Here is a 20650-nt window from a genome sequence, read left to right on the forward strand (position 1 = left end):
CTTTGCTATCAATCAATATATTTATATCTATTAATTAAAGTATATATAATCTCTATCTGGTCATATATATATGGCATCTATTAATTGATTAAATATGTACTTAATGAGATTTAAAATTTCTATACAATCTGTGTTTGGAACTATATATAGATGGTATTGATATTCTCAATATACTTACAATTAAATTGCAGTTTTCTATGATAACTATCAGATGAATAATCAAAACACTATGAAAGAGGGGAGACTTAAACTTGTTGGGTTTTAATAATTATTATTTTTCATACAAAAATATGCACAGAATTTTCAACGGAGTTCCTCACACATTTGATTGTCTATGAAATGATCAGGAGACGACCTACTCTCCATGAAAACGGAATTATTTGTGTCTATACACATACTATTTGGGTATCTTGTCAAGTGAAAAATGGCTTTACAGAGTATGTGAAGAATCCTTTCTATTTCTCTTTCCTTTAGATTTCTTTTTCAAAATGACAAGATTTTAATGTAAATGGAGAGATCTGAATTTTGGTGGTCCTACCTCAGCCAGATAGCCTTGTACCTAGGAGACAAATGAAGAAGTAACCTGATGACCTAGGAATAGACATACGATTCAAAATACAGAATTCCATATTCCATTTTTTAAAATTTTTCAAACACTGAAATATTCTCTTGGGTTTATATCTGAAGATATGACTCAAAAATAGTACATAACTAATATTTACCTAGAGTTATAACAACTATAACATTAAATTACAGTGTTTAATGACTAATCATTTATGGAAATAACATTTTTCAGCCTTATGGATGTAATTACTTACTGAAGGTGTGTTTATGTTTATTATATACAGTGCCATTCTTATATGTTTATAACTGGGGCGACAGCCAGATGTGAACTGCTCTTCTAGCTGCTTTGAAAGCGTAATCAAATAGACAAATACTCTTCTGTTCCTAAATGCCTCTCAGCAGATCAGTGAATGAAGAAAGGAAATAATTCAAACAACGAATTACAGGCACACACTGCTGTACTTCTGACTTAAACTATTTAAAATTGGGCAGGTTTAAAATAAAGTACTTCTGATTCAAATTTTAAAACACAGAGAGCAAGAAGTCATGACCTTATAATATTTTCCTCTTCATTTCCTTTGGGTTTTTTTTTAACCAAAAGAAACTTTTTTATCTAAGGATTGATAAATTTTTAAATAATTATTTTATATAAAATTCTCTGAGAACTTAAATCTCACTTCATTAAGAAAGTATACACAAAACGATCATGTTATTAAAATTATTTGATTGTAATGGACTTTACTATCTGCAAGGCAGTCACCATTAGTGCTTACATATGCTAATAATTTTTCAATATTTTTCTTGGTATTCTGAGGAATCCAAACACACAGTAGTCCCTCTTATTTTATAACAATCATAAGATTATATAGTAGCATAAAGCAAAATAAGCAAGTTCACATTAAAGTGCAGCACATTGCTAATTCTTGGGAAATCAGAGTAGTAGAAACATTACATGGTTCCATTCACTAAATTCTACTTACCAGATACGTTTGGCCCCTACTCTTCACACTCTGAAAACAAAACTATGTGTTATGGTACAGCAAACAACAGACCACAAGTCACAGCACAGTACATACACATAAGGAGCTCATCAATGATAACTACTTTTTAACTGTAAAGGAGTAAATAAGTTGCCTTAGAGCAGTGGTTCTCAACCTTCCTAATGCTGCAACTCTTTAATAAAGTTCCTCGTGTTGTGGAGATCCCCAAACATTACATATTTTCATTTCTACTTTATAACTGTAGTTTTGCCACTGTTATGGATTATAATATAAATATCTGTTATGCAGGATATCTGATATGTTACTCCAAAGGTCTTGTAAACCACAGATTGAAAACCATTGCCTTAGACAATATACCTAGTAAGAGAAATAACTTACTATAGTAAGAGCCATGTTTTACTACTGTCATTGACCAATTTTTCTTTCTTTGATTCTTAGAGCAGTAGTCCTTACTAGGCCACCTGTGGTCTTTATGTGTATTTGTGAGAGTATTTAAGAGACACTTGGAATCACAGAAATGCAATGTATATATTTTGCTATTGTGTTTAGTATACATGGAGACTTAACATTTTATTAAAACAAAAACAGATGTCTAACCAATATTAACCATAACTTTCATAGTTCTATATTATTCAAAATTATGTATTATCACATTTTAGACAATGTTTTAAAATAGTAGTAATGTAATTGAGAACTTGTCACTACAGTAGATAGGAAACAATTGGGCAGTGTTTTCTGCAAGTTCTGAAATTGTTCTCAATCGATATGTATTTATTTTTCAAAAACAATTTTTAAAAATGAAAGTTTCTAACAGTCAAATAATACCAAATAAAGCATAATGCATACAATTGTTATGATATTACTTTGAGTTAAAATGTGAAGTAATAAACAACATACAGTTTAACTGTTTTAGTGTACATGAGGACTATGGTTGCATTTTTCATTTAACAACTATTTATGTCCTCTGTCCATGGTATTTTGTATAAGTTAGGATAAAGATCACGGTCAAGCACTTGACTCAGTGGGTCAACTGCCTGCTATGCAAGCATGACAATCTGAGTTTAGTTCTCCAAAACCAACACAAGAAGAAGTTAGCTGGGAGTGGCATTGTATGGACACAGCCGATCCACAAAAGCCACTGGCCAGCCAGCCTAGCCAAATCAATGATCTTCAGGTTTATCAAAAGACCACACCAGAAAAAAAGTTGGAGGGGTATTGAATGTTTGTATGTGGATTTCAGGCTGCATATGCTTCACCCCCACCTCCAGCAAGTACTCATACACACACACACACACACACACACACACACATTCACAACACATCATTATCTCAGTAAGTGTACCATTTAAAGGCTAAAACAGTGCTTTATAAAATAATTGGTTTTTTTTTCCAGTTTAAGTTGATGGTATTATGAAAGTAGTTTGGGGCTTCATACCAAAATTGATCAAATAGTATTACTCTCTCTTATACAATTACAACCTTTCCCACAGCCATACACAGGAAATGAGACATTTATTGCAAATAATTAGTGTATAACAATTGTTTTCAACTGAAATTCAAGGTTGACATAAGGAATTGGTTGTGTGTATTACCTGGATTTTGATCAGTGTTTTCACAAATAGGATTTTATACACTTAAGTTTCTCTTAAAAATACAGTAAGTTTACCATTGATCATTCACTAGTGAACTTGACCTTTTACTGTATGAATAATTTTGCATTTTCTATAGCAGCATAGAGTAGGAACCATATAATATGAAGGATTACAGGATTGGTTTCATTTACTTATCAGAATTCAATGATAACCCTTTTGTGTTTCTCATAGCTTGATAGCTTCTTTACACATTAAACAATATCCTATTAGCTGGGTGAGCAATGGCTCATTATTCATTCCATTACTAAAGAAAACCTTGGTGGTTTTAATTATGAATAAAGCCTATATAAACATCTGTGTGCAGATTCCTTTGTAAATAGAAACTTTGACTCATTTCAGTACATTAAAGGGAACATAATTATTCCATTAAACATTAAGCCTACACTTTGCTCTCTAAGCAACAGACTCCAAATGTTTCTGGTCTATTTTAGATTTCCACTTGCATGGACTGAGAGTCTATTATTTAAAATACTCACCCGATTTGGTTATGTCAGTGTGATTTTGGTTATTCTAATGGGCTTAGAGAGCTATTTCATTTAATTTGCTTATCCGTCACAACATGCAATATGGAGAGTCTTTTCTTATATCCATTTGAGACATAGACAAGTAAACATGCACAATGCAGGCTTATATACAGACATACAAACCATCTGTCAAAGACTTGTTTAGTTATTTTACATGTCTTCCAAATTCAGTGTTCATTTTTATTATTATTGATTTTAAAGGTTATTTGTTCAATTAAAATAAGATATTTTATTGTACATGCATTTTACAAGTATCTGTTTAATTCTATAGTCCATGTCTCATTTTCTTGACATTGCCAATCAGAGGGCAGATATATCATAATTTAGAAATTTATAGCATTTAATCATTATTATTGTTGTTGATCTTTAGAATTCTTCCTATGATATATTCAAGGTATTTAAAATTTACATCTGTGTCTGTTATGCATTTTAGTTAAATTTTTTAGCATGTACTCTCTGTATCCCTATTCCATTTTGTGTATATAGGTATTAAATTTTCCCAAAGCTGTTTGTTGAATATAATTTTTTCATGAAATAAAAGTTTTTAATTATTTATTTATTTATAAATAATTTCATCCAGGGGTATATGATTGATACTAATATTATGATAACTAAAGGAATGTTACATATATGCTAGAATATTGCCAAATAATAAAGGGTCTCAACTATCTAAATGTACAAATGTGCACATAATGGGTGGCTATAAAACAATGTGCCTAGCAGGATTCTTGTTTATCTGTGGTCAATTTGAACTCCATATTTCTCTAACTAGCATTATTAATGATATAAATAATTAGTATAAACCATAGATCTAACAAAACTACAATATGCAATAATAGGTTGTTTTCACCCCCTCTGTCTAATCTTTATATAAAATCTATAATTAATCATATGCTTACCATTTTACCACCACAAGCAACAAATCTGAGAAAAGTAATTTCTGCTGATCACATACATGAAATGTCAAGCTCATGTTTTTTTGAGTTGGAAAAGTTTTACCTCTGTTACCTTAACAAACATAATCTCACATGATTTCTGGAAAAGATTTTAATATTTGGATGACACTCATTGCATAGCAAATACAACACTGAACACATCTGTGACTACCAGACTATTACGTCCTAGTTATAATACTGTTTAAAAGTATGATGAAATATTTGTTTTAAATTATGAAAGTCATTTGTGTTTTCCAATATCTTTGGAATTTGTTTTGTTTTGTTTTGTTTTTCGAGACAGGGTTTCTCTGTGTAGCTTTGCGCCTTTCCTGGGACTCACTTGGTAGCCCAGGCTGGCCTCGAATTCACAGAGATCCGCCTGGCTCTGCCTCCCGAGTGCTGGGATTAAAGGCGTGCGCCACCACCGCCCGGCGAGTTCTTTGGAATTTTGACTCAATAATATTTTAGAGTTTTACAAGGAGACATATCTTCAAAGCAATGTTCATTGACCTTCTTTATGGAGAAGGCCATGTTTTCCCAACTTGACTTGAAATCATATTGAAAAAAATATTCACAGATTTGCTCTGTATAGTTGATTGGCAACCAATGACTTGCAGGTCATATATAAGAAATATACTTGTTATAATAGGTGCTGGATTGGTCTCCACCTCTATAACCCTCTCCTTCACCTTGAAAGTTAATTTACCAACGTTTAAAAGTCAATATAAGAGCCAGTTTCCTAACATACTTACCGAAATCATCTCAGAAGGTAAATTTTAGAGTTCCACAGAAAATATTCACCCATGGTATTAAAACAAAGCAAATATTAATGTGAAGCTTTTATAAGAATCAACTTATATGAATGCATAATTAGAGAATCAGAAGATGGAGGATAAGAGGATAAAGTTAATATTTTGATTCTTGATTATTTTTATGTCTTGTATTTCTTCCTCTTTCCATCCACATTTAAAAGCCTTTACAGCCACATGTGAGCAGAAAACCATCAGAAGTTAGCTTCCCCAGGCCTTGGAGTCACATTTTTTAATGATTTCCTCGAGCAGATGTGTCTGTCCCTTAGTTTATTGTAATCCCTAAACTCAGCTTTAAAAAAAGTAAATATAAAGATATCATACATTATTTATGATTGTTGCTATGTGTTGAATATGTTTGCTCCCCCTAAGTTCTTGATTTGAATGCTTAGACCTCAATGAGTAATTAAGAGGTGATGGAAGTTGAAGTTACAGAGTACACACTGGAATGTTACACCTGTCATGAGAGCACTACTGACTTGGTGGCCTCTTTCCTCTGTAGAATACCCAGCTTCAGAGTCTTGAGCTAGCAATGAACGGTTTCAAGTGCTTTATGAGGCTTAATAACCAAAGAACCACAACTCCAAAAACTGGAATTTCAAATATAATAAAAATGTTACTTCAAACTGACAGACAAAATTTGCTGAGCTTTGAGTCACATGTCTGGAATAATAACACTCCAAGGTAACAGGATAAGGATCAGGATAATATAGCCACGCTCACTTCTACAGTGAGTTCAAGTATACTCTCTCTCTCTCTCTCTCTCTCTCTCTCTCTCTCTCTCTCTCTCTCTCTCTATCTATCTATATATATATATATATATATATGTGTATACATGTATATATAATACAATACATAGAATACGATGAAAATAGCAAACCATCAGCTGCTTATGTTTGTATCATAAAATCATTTTCAAAATTTTACTTGATATAATTATACACAATATCCTTTGATTTTGTATGATTAATTAAGAATGTCTCATAATCTACAATAGTGCTATAAAGCCTCAGACCATTAAAATTTATTCTTTTATAAGCATGTTCTTAAACTGTATTAGTCAGGCTTCTCTACAGACCCAGAACTTATGAAATGGATATATATATATATGGATTATATTGTAATGACTTACAGGCCTCAGTCCAACTAATACAACAAAGGCTTACTTTGATTAGAAAGTCCAAGAATCTAATAGTTGCTCAGTCTCACAAGGCTGGGTGTCTCAGCTGGTTTCTGTATTTGCTGAATCCCAAAGAAGTAGGTCCCAATGCCTGTGAAGGAATGCATGTGCTGGCAATGTGCAGCTTCAAGCAGCAGGTGTGGCCCAGATTACAGGTGTGTCTTCCAGCCTTAAGATCTTTATTAAAGGTGTGTGTCTTCCCACCTCAAGATCCAAATCAGAGGTGTGTCTTCCTACCTCAAAAGTCTAGACTGGAAGTGGAGTCACCACCTTCAAACCAAACAGAAAATTTCTCACAGGTGTACCCTCCCTATCTGGATTGTAGTTCATTCCAGATGTAGTCAAGTTGGCAGCCAAGTATAGCCATCACAGGTCCACCTGCTGTCACCTTGACACACGATCATATTATCCTTATGGTGTGATTAATTTCCAGATGAAAATAATAATCAGATCATAACAATGTGCCAAAACATAATATAACTTTCTCAGATATAATAAAAAATGCATTATATATAACCAGGTCATAATTAACCTAACATTATGCAACTATCTTTCATATAATCACAAATGAATTATAAATTTAGAATAATTGGCAATGTCCCATAAGTGACATCCTTCTAATATTCTCTTAATTGATGTTTTAGCATATGATAAAGAAATCGAAAGAAAACAGAAATGTCTGTACAAATGCATTCTTAACAAAATACACAAGAAGCACTGCTGTCAATTATAATCCTCATTTCTGCAACTGGTCACATGGTCCCAGATGGTATTTATAACTACCTCCCTCTGCTACCCATTCTGCATTTCTTCCACCCTCTGCAAGCTCCTCAGCAGATCTTGGTTCTCTTATATATTAGACTCACCAATTTATAAAGTAGGTTGTGCACAATAGCAATCTGTTATCATATGAAAGTAATGAAATTGGGCATGAGCAGGTCATGAAGGCACCAGCAAGTTACATGAAGAAATTGCCCAAATGCCTAAGGTTTCTAGTCCTGTTACAATATTGCAATGCTGTCTGCTTACCAAGCATGCACCTATAGCCTCATGGGGTTTTTCATATGATCAGTGGAATGACGGATCATATGAAAGTGGAAGACTAAGGACTGGTTTGCTGAACATGATAACTTGGTGGCCCATTGTCAAGTGGTCAGTTTACACTAAGGCCCAATATTAGCCCAAGAGATACCTGTCAAAAGGAGAATAGATGTCTGCAGATGATGGTAGAACATTTCTCCAAAATTCCAAAATTCTCTTCTGTGAGTCAACTATAGGGTCCTGCCAAAGGCTCCAAAGAGCCTCTCTATCTGCCGCTGACACCTCTAGTATCATAGGATCTGCTGGGTCACATAGTCCAAGTGGTAGAGCAGCCTGTACAGTAGCCTGGACCTATTAAGGAACCTTCTTCTATCCCATGGCCCACACAAAGCTAGCAGCTTTCTGTGTCACTTGCTATATGGGCCAGAGTAACACACGCAGGTGAGGAAAGTGCTGCCTCCAGAATCCAAATCCAGGTGCAATAACTTAGCCTTTAACATAGAAGGATGCATGCCCTATATCACTGGACCTCTGAGAATTTCACAGAGGTAGAAGGTAGAAGGACTTTGAATTGTGGTTGGATTTATTTCCCACTCTCTGATACACACCCACACATACCCCACACCCACACCCCCCCATATATATATATATATATATATATATATATATGAAAGCCTTTGTTTTGTCTTATTTTGTCTTGTTTTGCCATGTTTTGCTCTTGTTTCTTGGAGGTTTGTTCTTTTCTGATGAAGAAATGGAGAGGGAGTGGATCTTGGTGGGAAGGGAGGTTGGAGGAAGCTAGGAGGAGTGAAGGAAGTCTAAATTCTGTTTGGGAAGTATTTTATGAGAGAAGAAACTCTTTTCAAGAAAAAAAAAAGAAAAAATATATAATGTGAGATGCCTAAAACACTTAGACTAGTCCATTTGCATCTAATTGCCAACCTAACCTCTCTTCTGTGATGTAGCTATTTCCTCTGAACTGAAACATTAAATTGCAGAAAGTAAGGAGGTTAACAAGACTGTGATTATAAAGTTTATATAAGCAGTAAACATTTGCTTGGGAAAGAAGATTCAGTGGAGTCACACCATGGGCAGAAAGGCCCCTGGTCCTGCTTTCTGAGTCTCTACCATGTTGCAATAGGACTTTGGTGATACAACTGCTTTTGGGTAACCCATATTCTTGTATTGAAATTCATTGATTCATTAGCTAGAGGAAAGCAGAATGATTTCTTTGTCATGTCTATCTAAGGTGAGTGGTTAATCAAATCTCTACAACAGTAGTAAAAATCATTCCATATGGTAGCTCATTGTGTATGTTAAAGAAGACATATCTCTGCTTGTGTTTACCATCACCTTTACCCAAGGAATGCCAGTTTTAAAAGTTTGTTTTTTTTCTTTTTCTCTAATAGATGATACATGTTCATTTATTTATCTTCATATAGGCTGGCATTTTCTAATACATGTTCACTCTCTGTGCTTCCCTCAAAATAGTCTAGTGGCAGTATATCCTCACTATTCTGGTTACCAAACATAGGTAAACTTCTAGTAAAAAGTACAAGTTCATAAATATCTCTTATATGCATATAATTGCTGATATTCTTCTACACTCAATTTCATTTTTTAGGTACTTTTCATGAAAAAAAAATTGAAACAAAAATCAAAGTAGTCACAAAAATAGAAACCTGGATCATGAAACTCGTGGTGACCTAGATTACTTTCATAAGACCAATTCAGTTAGTCTTGCTGCACAGATAGGGGAGGGGTTCACTAGTCCTCCACTCTAGCTAAGGAACTGTATATTTAGGCAGTTGAGGGTTGGAGAATAGAGCCTCTTTTCTTTTAAGGACTTGCCAATGGTAGATGGTTAATATTCCAGTAGATGATCACACACTCAAGGAGATAAGGGCAAAACTAATTGGACACACTGGGATTGTAAAACAAACAAACAAACAATAAAAGCCATAAAACTAAATGTTTGAGGAGGGTTTTTAGAAGCAGACAAGGTGTAGCTAGAGGGCAAAATAGAAGTGGATATGAACAAAATTTATTATATATATATATGAAATAAGAATTAAAAATAGCAGATTATAAAAAATAAAGCATTCAGTTATGCTGAGCTGAGCAGACTTCTCAGGACTTAGAGCTTACTTACACAAGCGTGAGGACTGGAATTCAGATCCACACACACACACATAGAACCCGGCCATCATGGAGGCTCAGCTGCTATACCAGCCATTGAGCTATAGAGACAGAGAAGTCCGGGAAAACCTGGCTAGCTAAACTAGCTGAATCAGGCAAGCTCTGGAGAGAAACTGTCCCAGCAAGTAAGTAAAGTAAACAACATCCATATATATATCCATATATATCAGCAAGAGTACCTAATGATAGCTTCTCTTCTACACACACACACACACACACACACACACACACACACACACACAAAGAGAGAGAGAGAGAGAGTTTTTCTTTTTTATTAAGAAATTTTTATTCATTTTGCATATCAATACCTCTTCCCTCCTCCAGCCCCTCCAGCCTTCTCCCCTAACTCACCCCCTCATTCCCTCCTACAAGAAAATAAGACCTCTCATGGGGAGTCAGCAGAGCCTAGTACATTCAGTAGAAGCAGGTCCAAGCCCCTCCCCCTGCCTCAAGGCTGTGCAAGGTGTCCCACCCTAGGTATCGGGTTCCAAAAAGACTGCTCATGCACCAGGGATGGATCCTGATCCCACTACCAGGGGGCCTCTTAAGCAGATCAAGCTACACAACTGTCTCACTTACGCAGAGGGCCTAGTTCAGTTCTGTGGAAGCTCCACAGATGTTGGTCTAAATTTCATGAGTGCCCACTAGTTGGTTTGGTTGTCTCTGAAGGTTTCCCCATCATGATCTTGAGGCCCTTGGATCATAAAATCCCTCTCTCTCTTCGGCTGGACTTCTGGAGCTTGGCCTGGTGTCTGGCTGTGGATCTCTGCATCTGCTTCCATCAGTTACTGGAGAAAGGCTCTATGATGACAGTTAGGGTATTTACTGATCTGACTAGTACCCAGTTTCTTCCTATCCCCATGATGTCACCCTCTAACACACACACACACACACACACACACACACACACACACACACACACACACCACTTTGTATGACCAACTTTCTCTTGGTGGCTGCAACACATGCCTTTATTCACCAGGAGAGACCAATGTAACATCTGCACCAAAGTCCAACATAGTAGGAATGTGTGGGTTTTTTTGGGTTTCTAACAAGAGGATGTGTGAGGGTTACTTATAGCAGCAAAGAGACTGAAAATACCACCTGCATCTCCAAAAATTCCACCCCAGTGTGGCTGACAACTCATAATAACTGCAATCCTAGAGCTCTTCCCATCCCTAAGATTGACATTTAAGTGACAAGTACCAGCTGAGGGCAGCATCTAACATCCCCCTCTGAAGCACTCAAAAGAAGAACAATATTGTAAATTGTGTTGTCATATGTTTTAAGTTATTTTAATGTTTAATCTTTTGTGTCAATTAAGTTCTCATAACAAAGATTTTCCTTTCTGACATGTTTTCTGTATGAATGCACACTCAGATAGAAACCAAACATTTGAAAGATACATGACAAATAAATTAACTGTCTACTAGAAATACATGAAAGCACAACAGCAACAATATCACTCTTTAGAAATGCAATGCTTAGTGAATGAGAAAGATTTCTGATCTCTATCATCTTATTATTGATTAGATACATAAGAATGGGTTGTCAAATAATTCAGAGTGAATATTTTAAATAGGAATCTGCTACGTATGTTGTTATAAAAATGTAAAGAACTGAATTCTTAATTTTTTTCTCTCTAGCTGTCATATGAATGGCATCATCTTATGATAAAACACACATTAAAATAAGGAATGTAATGTTTCTAAGGTCTAAAATTTTAATGCCAACATTTGAAAAGTTGACATACAAAAATAAAACAATCCATAAATGATGCTTACACATACAGATGTTCATGCATGAAGGTGTAAATTCCTAAAATAAAGTTTCATGATTATTTATGAAAAGCAAAAGCCTTACCACATAAGTATTGATGCCTTAAAGATTTAAAATGAGGTAATTTCCAAATCCCTATCTTGAAATGTATCAGGATGTGATTAGGCTTAGTTTCGGTACAAGGTCATAGTTCTTGAAGCAATTTCCTGCTGCCTTGCTAATATCTCAATGCCCTTTCAGTACTTATAATACCCTTTTCTGTTGATTCCACATTAAAGACAGAATACACAGACATTCTTTACCCTCCCCCAATGCCACCCAACTAGAGAAATAGAAATCTAAAGGGAAGTAATTACAAAGGACCTTGACCTTCTGGCTTCAAAACCAGCTTCCTGATAATCAGTCTCTCTATCATGAAGTTTAGTGAAATGACAATACAGTGACGTATAATTGATCGGGTGTTAGAATTCAGAGGAAATCAAACATGGTCTGCATCCAATATTTCTGGACAGGCTAGTCAGTTTTGTTAAAGCATTTTTTGTTATCATGTCTTCAGTGTGTTAGTGACTTTTTTTTTTTCGAAACAGGGTTTCTATGTGTAATTTTGGTGCCTGTTCTGTAGACCAGGATGGCCTCGAACTCACAGAGTGCTGGGATTGAAGGCATGCGCCACCACTGCCTGCCTGGGTGTTAGTGGCATCTTTATATCAAGAAAGTAACAAATACAATGAAAAATAAGACTCGAACTCTTGTGGCAGTTTTCATTCAAAAATATTTTTTATTTAAGGTCTTTTTTTGGAAATCTCAAGTTGCAAACATGTTTGTTTTGGAAATTAAAGCATCCTAGAGGTGTGGTGTATTTACTGGTAAGACTAGCTGCCTGTTGGCTACAGGTGTAGTGTATTAACTGGTAAGGCTAGTTGCCTGTTGTCCACAGAAGTTGCAGGCTCTTCTAGTTCATCCCTTCTCATCCATTGTAGTCATGATAAGGGGAGTAAGGTCTAACATCCAGGAAAAAATGAGAAGACAAAGAAGTACTCTGCTCCAATCTGCAAAGGGACTGAATGATGGGTATAGGGCACTGGTGGGTGGTGCTGGTTATGGGCAGAAAAGTCATGGGCCACAGCCACAACTACCAGAGTTAGAAAGAAGGCAGGCCTGGAGAGAAAGGAAGATGGCGATGGCAGGAGCAGAAAGAGAGAGCGAGTGCAGAGGAAACACAGAAAGAGAGGGGTGGTGGTCTACGTCTGGCTTTTTAAGGCAGAGATTGTGTGATGACACTGTGGGTACACAGTTGCCTGAGCCCCGTGATGATGTAAGATGCCAGAACCCAGAAGACTGAGGGCAGGATCCTAATACTGGGGTAAATGGCCATGAAAAAAATCACTTTTTTCTCTCGCCTTTTAGGAGGTTCTGAGCCTTTTAAATATAAATTCAAAAATTTTGGTGAAAAGAAAGAATTTAAATTGTGACAAGATTACATATTATACATGAGATAACTCACAAAACATGATCTTAAATAATATATGGTATCAAAGACCACCTGTCCTTTCATTATTTGATAATAGCATTATGAGATTAAGTCAACCTATTCTCTCAATCTTAATTCTAGTTCATCTCATCAAGTATGAAACACCAAAACCTTAACTGTTCATAAAATCCCCATTCACTTTTCTATTATGCCCCCGTATTGTTTAATAGAGTTGTGCTTACAAATGAAAGAAAATAACTTTAAACCAGTTCCAAGGTAGCTTGTTAATATTTTCAAATTAATTATCATTATTTAATGTGAGTGTGTGTGTGTGTGTGTGTGTGTGTGTGTGTGTGTGTGTGTGTGTTATATGTGATATGGGAGGGATATGCATGTGCCATAGTACATATGAGGAAGTCAAAGACAAGTCCAGTGTGGATCAGCACTTTCCATGTTATTTGAGACAATTTCCCCCCCACACACACTTTTTTTCGCCATTATAAGTGCCTGGCTAGCTGGTCTTAATACTTCATGGATTCTCCTATATCTACCTCCCATCTAACAGTAGAAATGCTAGGAAAACAGACATGCATTATCACTCTAGCTGGATTCTCACCATTTAAACTCAGGTCCTCATGCTGTTATGGCAAGGCATTTATCTTTTTAAAAACAATGTGAGTATATCTGGCTATTTGGGGAAAAGCAATAATTATAACTTTAAATTGCAAAATAGGAACTATATAAAATATTCAAGGAGAATAAATACTTGTAATAGACAAGACACATGTGTCATCTTTATGAAATTCAAAGTAATAAATCATGTTTTAAATTTTGTAATTATTAAAAGAAATCATAAAATAGCCAAAGTTATTCTAGTTTTTTGTTTGTTTGTTTTTGCAAAAGCTGAAAGTTATTTTTCATTGTGGAAGACTCAAGGAAATTTCCACTTTAACTGTAATCATTGTTGTGATAAACAAGGCCCAATTTCCTTTTTGTTTCAGCTTAAAATACTGAAATCAAGGCAAAAAACTTAGTAAGATATGTGTCACAACCTTTAATTACAGGCTTATATCAAGATAAGCAATGCTTTCCTTTCTAAAACATTGCTATTATCAGGTGACACATGGGGTTTTCCATCTTGGATTCACTGATTTTGTCAATAATGGTTCAAATAATCATTCAAGAACACAGATTTTGGAAGATATTCAATGCTTATGACCTCAAAGGTGTACCTGAAAGTGTTTCTGTGTCCCACTGTGTCCACAGCCACTCACACCCAAGTAAACACACAGGTGCTTATATTAATTAAAACTGCTCTGCCATTAGCTCAGGCCTACCACTGACTAGTTCTTACACTTAAATTCAGCCAATTTCTGTTAATCTATATGTTCTGTGGCTTTACCTGTGTGCCATTACATGCTGCTTCCTGGACAGCAGACTGGCTTCTCCAGACTCAGCCTTCCTCTTCCCAGAATTATCCTTGACTGTTTATCCTGCCTATACTTCATGCCTGACTACTGGCCAATCAGTGTTTTATTTATCAACCAATCAGAGCAACACATTCACAGCATACAGAGTGATATCCACAGTACAGAGGTAAACCTATGGTACCAGGTTATCCATGTAAGCATTTTGTTAGTTATTCACTCACATAATATGAAGCTATTTCTTCCTGTCAACTTGAGTGCTTTGTATGTCCACTGAGGGTGAAATGGATCCCTTAACAGTGGTGTGATTAATCTTTGTTGATGATACAGATCTGTCGCAGGTATTGGTTTCTGGCCTTGAACTCAGCCACAACAGCCAATAAAGTAAAATTGATGTAATACACAGCATTTTCATTATTTCATAGGAACCTCCTAATGGGTACATAGAATATTAATAAATTTAGATACTAATGTAATTGGAAAATTTTTCTTACAAGAAACATAACATGCTTTTATGTTTCAATACAAAAACTTTAAGGCAGAGAGAGAGCTCAACAGCAGAGTTCCTGTGGGGCATGTGTGAAGCCCTGGATTCAGTCCTTCAAGGGATCACATCAATATCCCTACAAATATTATCAGATGGTGAATATGATAATTTTCTGTCATGCAGTACAGAATTGTTAAATTTGTTAAGTGTAAGAAAATTGAAATAAGATAGATGGTAAAGAAATTGCATAAATATTGAGGCTGTTTGTCCAAGTAACCTTTTATATCAGAGGCCTGATAATGTTTATACCAGAGTGTTTGAAATGTTAACATTTTGTAGGAATATAAATTGCTGAGTATGATAGGCACAGACTAAGTGTATATACACTTATATGAATTTTGCAAGTGCTAAATGCATCCATGATGGCCATCTATTTGTGAACTACATTTTGATAGGTTAACAACAATCTAAGGATATATTTCAAAGGGAATTTTTGTGAGTACAATTTTTAATATTAACTAATAATTTCTCTAACTAGACTTTAAAAACATTCTATTGATTTCTTCTCTGTTTTTTCACTCTCTTGGGATATTAGCCTTCTCATTACTTTATCTATACCACCCTTGTTCCTGTGCATCATTCATAATACAGTGTTCAAAAATTTCTCTTAACATGTGTGGTTCCAAAAATAATGGTTATGATGCATTACTACTTTTGGTATTGGGAATTGAATCTAGTAACACACATGTTAGTCAAGTGCTCTATCATTTATTTATTTATTTTTATTTATTTACTACCTCATTCATTCATTTGTTCATTCATTCTTCTCTAATTTTTAATTATTTTAAATATTTTTATGGTTTCTTTGAAAATTTCATACATATATACATTACATTTTGATTTTACCTAACTATGACTTATCTCTCCCAAATTCCAGCCCATTTTGCTCATAATTTGATGCTTTCTTTTTCTTTTCATTGTTATTAACATCTCACTGGGTCTACTTAATATTGACCAGGCATGGTAACTGGTAGGGTTCAATTCATCGATGTATAAGAACCCTATCAGTGGCCATATTCCCAAAGAAATTGGACACTCTCTCCATCAGTAGCTATCAACTGCTAATCACTTCCCAGCCAGAAGTGTAGCTTGATAGAATCTCATCATCCAAAATGGAATTATTACCAGTTTGATGTTTTGCTGGTCTTGTGCAGGTAATCACAGCTATTGTTAGTTTATGTGTGTATCAATTATGTCTTCAAAAGACAGCATTTCACAGCTCCCCTTCTCGTCTTCAGGTACTTTCAAAGAACATAAAAATTTATACTTATTGGTGTATTTGCTTGAGTAAATCCCTTGTTTCACAGCTACAACAAGCTCCATAAAGTGAACTTCTTATTCAGTATTTTTTTTAAAACCAAACATTACAAAAGTTACACAGTAAAATATTTAGAATGCCAAAGAAATTTTAAATTTTCAACAACTAGTATTATTTCATATAAATAAAGAAAAAAGGTGAACACATAAAATTTATAGAAAAATTAAATACAATATCTTATTTATGAGAGATCTGCCTTGGAATATAGTGTTTTATTTAGGTAAACATCTGGTTTTTTGCATTTTAGCAATTAAGAAAAATTTTATTAATGGTGAACAATGACCATCTTTATTTTAATTTTAAAATGATAAGTACAATCACTTTGAAAATGGAGACAATTATAATATTCAAATAAGTATTTAATATATCTATATTCTGTTAGTTATTACCAATTCTTAAGTATCAACTTTATGCCAGTTACTATGTTAAATGAATATTTCTGAATGCCTGTACTAGGTTTCAGGGACAATTGTATCCTTCATGAAAGTGTAATGTGAATGAAATGTTAAAGAAGTGTAGTATAAGCAAATTGTTTTGATAATCAAAAATCCATACCTAATATAATATGAGGATATATATGTATACATATATATATATATATATATATATATATATATATATTTAGTACAATTCCCTATATGATGATAAAGCAATTTTATGTTAATTTTGTAAAGTAGAAAGAACATAATACAAATAAGAAGGGTGACACAGAAAAAACTGTTAGCGTTGAAAAATAGCATATTTGAAAGTGATTGGATCATCCAATGACAGTTAATGTCACTATTGCTTCAGTGAGCATATCTTGTTGGTCAATCATTAGTGTACCTTGCAGGGTTCATAGCTGAATAAGACTGATGATTATTTTTCTCCTCCAGGAGTATACACAGCACATTTCAACACTACAAAGGCTAGCCAATAGAGATAATGCTTCTATGTTAGCAGCCATGTGATTTCCCCAACTGCCATAGCTCAAGAATATTACGTCTTTTGCAATAGATTCCCACTGAAATTCTCAAAGAATTAAATGAAAATATTTTAAAATAGTATTTTAATTAGCTGAGCCAAAGTATATGTCATTCTTAGAAGTGTAGAACTTGTGAATGAACATTAAGTAGGCTTTCAATGTTCATACAGCTGTGGCTATCAAACATGTTTAAGAAAAAGGTCAACACAATTTAATAACGTGGTAATTTTAATTTACATAAAATAGGAAGAGATAGCTGGTGAGGTGATTCAGAAAATACAGTCACTGCCTAACCTGACAACCTGGAGTTCATTCCTCCAAAATGTACATGGCTAAAGGAGAGAACTGACTGCTTCCAATTATCCTTTGTCTTCTATAAACATACCATGGCTTGTTCATTTACAAATATGTGCGCGCGCACACACACACACACGTGCGCATATTATTTTTCAAATTATAGAAAAAATGTAAATCTTCAGTCTCAGTGACTACTGTCACTGTCATGGGAATATTTACTGACACAACAGGCAAATTAGTTTCTACTCTTGCTTAGCAAGTGTTCTGTGAACCAAAAATCTTAAAATAATAAGCATCAATTACTCACTTTCTCCAGTCAGGAATTCCAAAGCAGATTAACAACAAGGTTCAGATTCTTGGTTTCTTATGTGATAATATTCAGATCTAGTTCAAGAGCAATGCTTTATGATAAACCACACCCCTACCTACAGAGCTTTCTGTGAAGATGTTGGCAACACACCTCTATATCTTACGTATAAGTCACCACAGCATTATAAGGAGATCCCTATGATGTATTGTCTTATTTCTTGAAAAGTGATCCAACATTTAAAAAAAAAAAAACACAACATCTGAATGTCTTACAGCTTACTACTGAAATTCCCTGCCATTTACTAACAAATTTAATAGTTACAATTAGAGTAAGTTAGAATTATGTGAAAAGGGAGGAAAATACAAGTGGATATCAGCAATAGGAGTATATGGTCAATGAGACTCACTTTTGAGGATGGTCACTGCAGAATAATATGATTGAACAACTATATTTACTGTTAAATTCAGCTAAGTATCAAGTGTTTCATATTTCTAGATGTTGTTTCCAAAATTATTTTGTCACCAAAATAACATAATGTAGTTTTTAGAGGAAGATTAGAACCATTGATGACTGTACTAACAGTATATTTTTTACAGTATTTGCATTCTGTTGATTTCATCCATTTCTTCTTAATCCTATCAAAATTTTCTTCAAACATACAAATTGTAAAATATAAATTCTTTTTTGCATAACAGAAAATTCCCTTAGTAACTTGATGTTATCAAAAGAGTAATCTTACAATGATTACTGTAATCAATACAACTGAAGTTGCCATTGTGAATGGACAGATAGATCTCCATAAGGGCAACACAAATGTTGACACATTCTGGACTGGAAGAACACGTGTACTATACAACTCCTGGTCCATTCTATGTCACTAATTCACCAAAGTGTTCAGCGTAACCACAGGGCAAGGAAGTAACTTAGCATTCTATCTTCTACTATGAAGAAATTAAGCTCTATTCAATTTTTTATACTAATTTAGAATAAGAATATTTTTGAATATGATTTTTAACTTACCAAGAATGCTATCTGAGTAGATTTACTACATACATTTCATGTAACTTCTTGTTTTAGAAGTCAAAATTGAAATTTATTCTATTTTTTCCCTAAGAAACAGTTTTAACATATTTCTATAAAACACTTATCAAAATTGTCTTTCTCTGAACTTCAGAAAATCCTAAGCAGGTGATCATCTCTTTGTCAGCATGTGGACTCTGGTGTTTTTCTAACAGTTAAATGCTATCTGATTGCCGCAACTGTGCGGACTGTATTTCTCACACACCTGGAAAAAAATGGTTTGTATTTATTTTCTTAACTTTCTCTTTGTAATTTTCTTCAAAGATATTTCACCAGCACAGAAAGACTAAAGCATAATAGCACACATCCCAAAGTTTAGTATATTTTGGTGTCTATAAATAACACAGCACAATGCTTCTGGGTAAGGCATGTCTGTTAAATGGTCCAGTGTTTTGAGCTTATGGTTTGCACTAATGTTTTGATGCCACAAGATGTGAAGCATCTGTTCCTATTCATTGGCAAAGAAAAGAATTTACAGCTTTTCATTAATCATCTGGAAGAAAGACTATTTATTCACTTAGGCAGCAGGTCTTCTGTGATTACATGAAGCATATGAAGAAAGGAAACACATTTTCCAGGGAAAGAATCACAAAGACAAGCAAAAGACTGACAAATAACCATGAAAGAAAGCATGTAACATCACAACCCAGAGGGCCTCTTAGAGTCAGTCTATTGTAATAGCTTCATCTCATGTGGAAAGGGCATTCTCTTAAGTCAATGATATATTAAGCTTCTATTGTCATTTATAAAAGGCTTTGCATGTAAGGCTCTCTAATGTGTTCTCAGAATTATCAGCAAAATTCATCTGAAGAAGGAAAGGAGGCAGAGAAAGCCCCACTTAAATTTAAATCACTACAGGTTTACTTATAGCTACATGTCAGTTATTTATGTGAAAATATTGTGAATAATTTTTTGTTTGCTAAAATGCAACACGTATAAGATAACAAAATGGGAATCTAATAAGTTAATGCAGAAATAATGCTAAAATCTTTTGTTATCTTTTATTTAATTTCTCCCTGGCAGGATTTATTCAAGCTATACCATGGTGGTTCAATACTCAGAACTCAATCAGTATAATATATGAATAGGTGAATAAAGGAATATAGTGTGAAAATGTGATAGTTGGAATTTATTAAAATAAAAAATGCTCTATAAATGACATTATTTTGCAAATGGGAAGAAGAAAAAAGCTCAGACTAGAGAAAAGTCTTTGTGAAGTTTAATTAGAAACTTCTAGAAACAAAACGAAAATGTCTAAAACACCAACAGTAAGAGAAACAAAAAAATGAATAAGATTAGGGAGGTCTCCCAAACATTTCACTAGTAAAGATACATAGATTTTTTTTTCAATAAGCATATGAACAGGAGCCAACATATTTGTGACATGACAAATTTAAATAACAGTGACATTCAATAATAATGACATTAACATCTCAAATATTTACCACCCCAATTTATTGACTGCAGAGTGGAGCACAGAAAATCACGGTTTTATTACATCATATTTTATTTTATTTATCTTTGACAGCTTGATACATGTATACAGTTAATG

Source organism: Peromyscus eremicus, chromosome 9 (assembly GCF_949786415.1).
Source record: "Peromyscus eremicus chromosome 9, PerEre_H2_v1, whole genome shotgun sequence".
NCBI lineage: Eukaryota > Metazoa > Chordata > Mammalia > Rodentia > Cricetidae > Peromyscus > Peromyscus eremicus.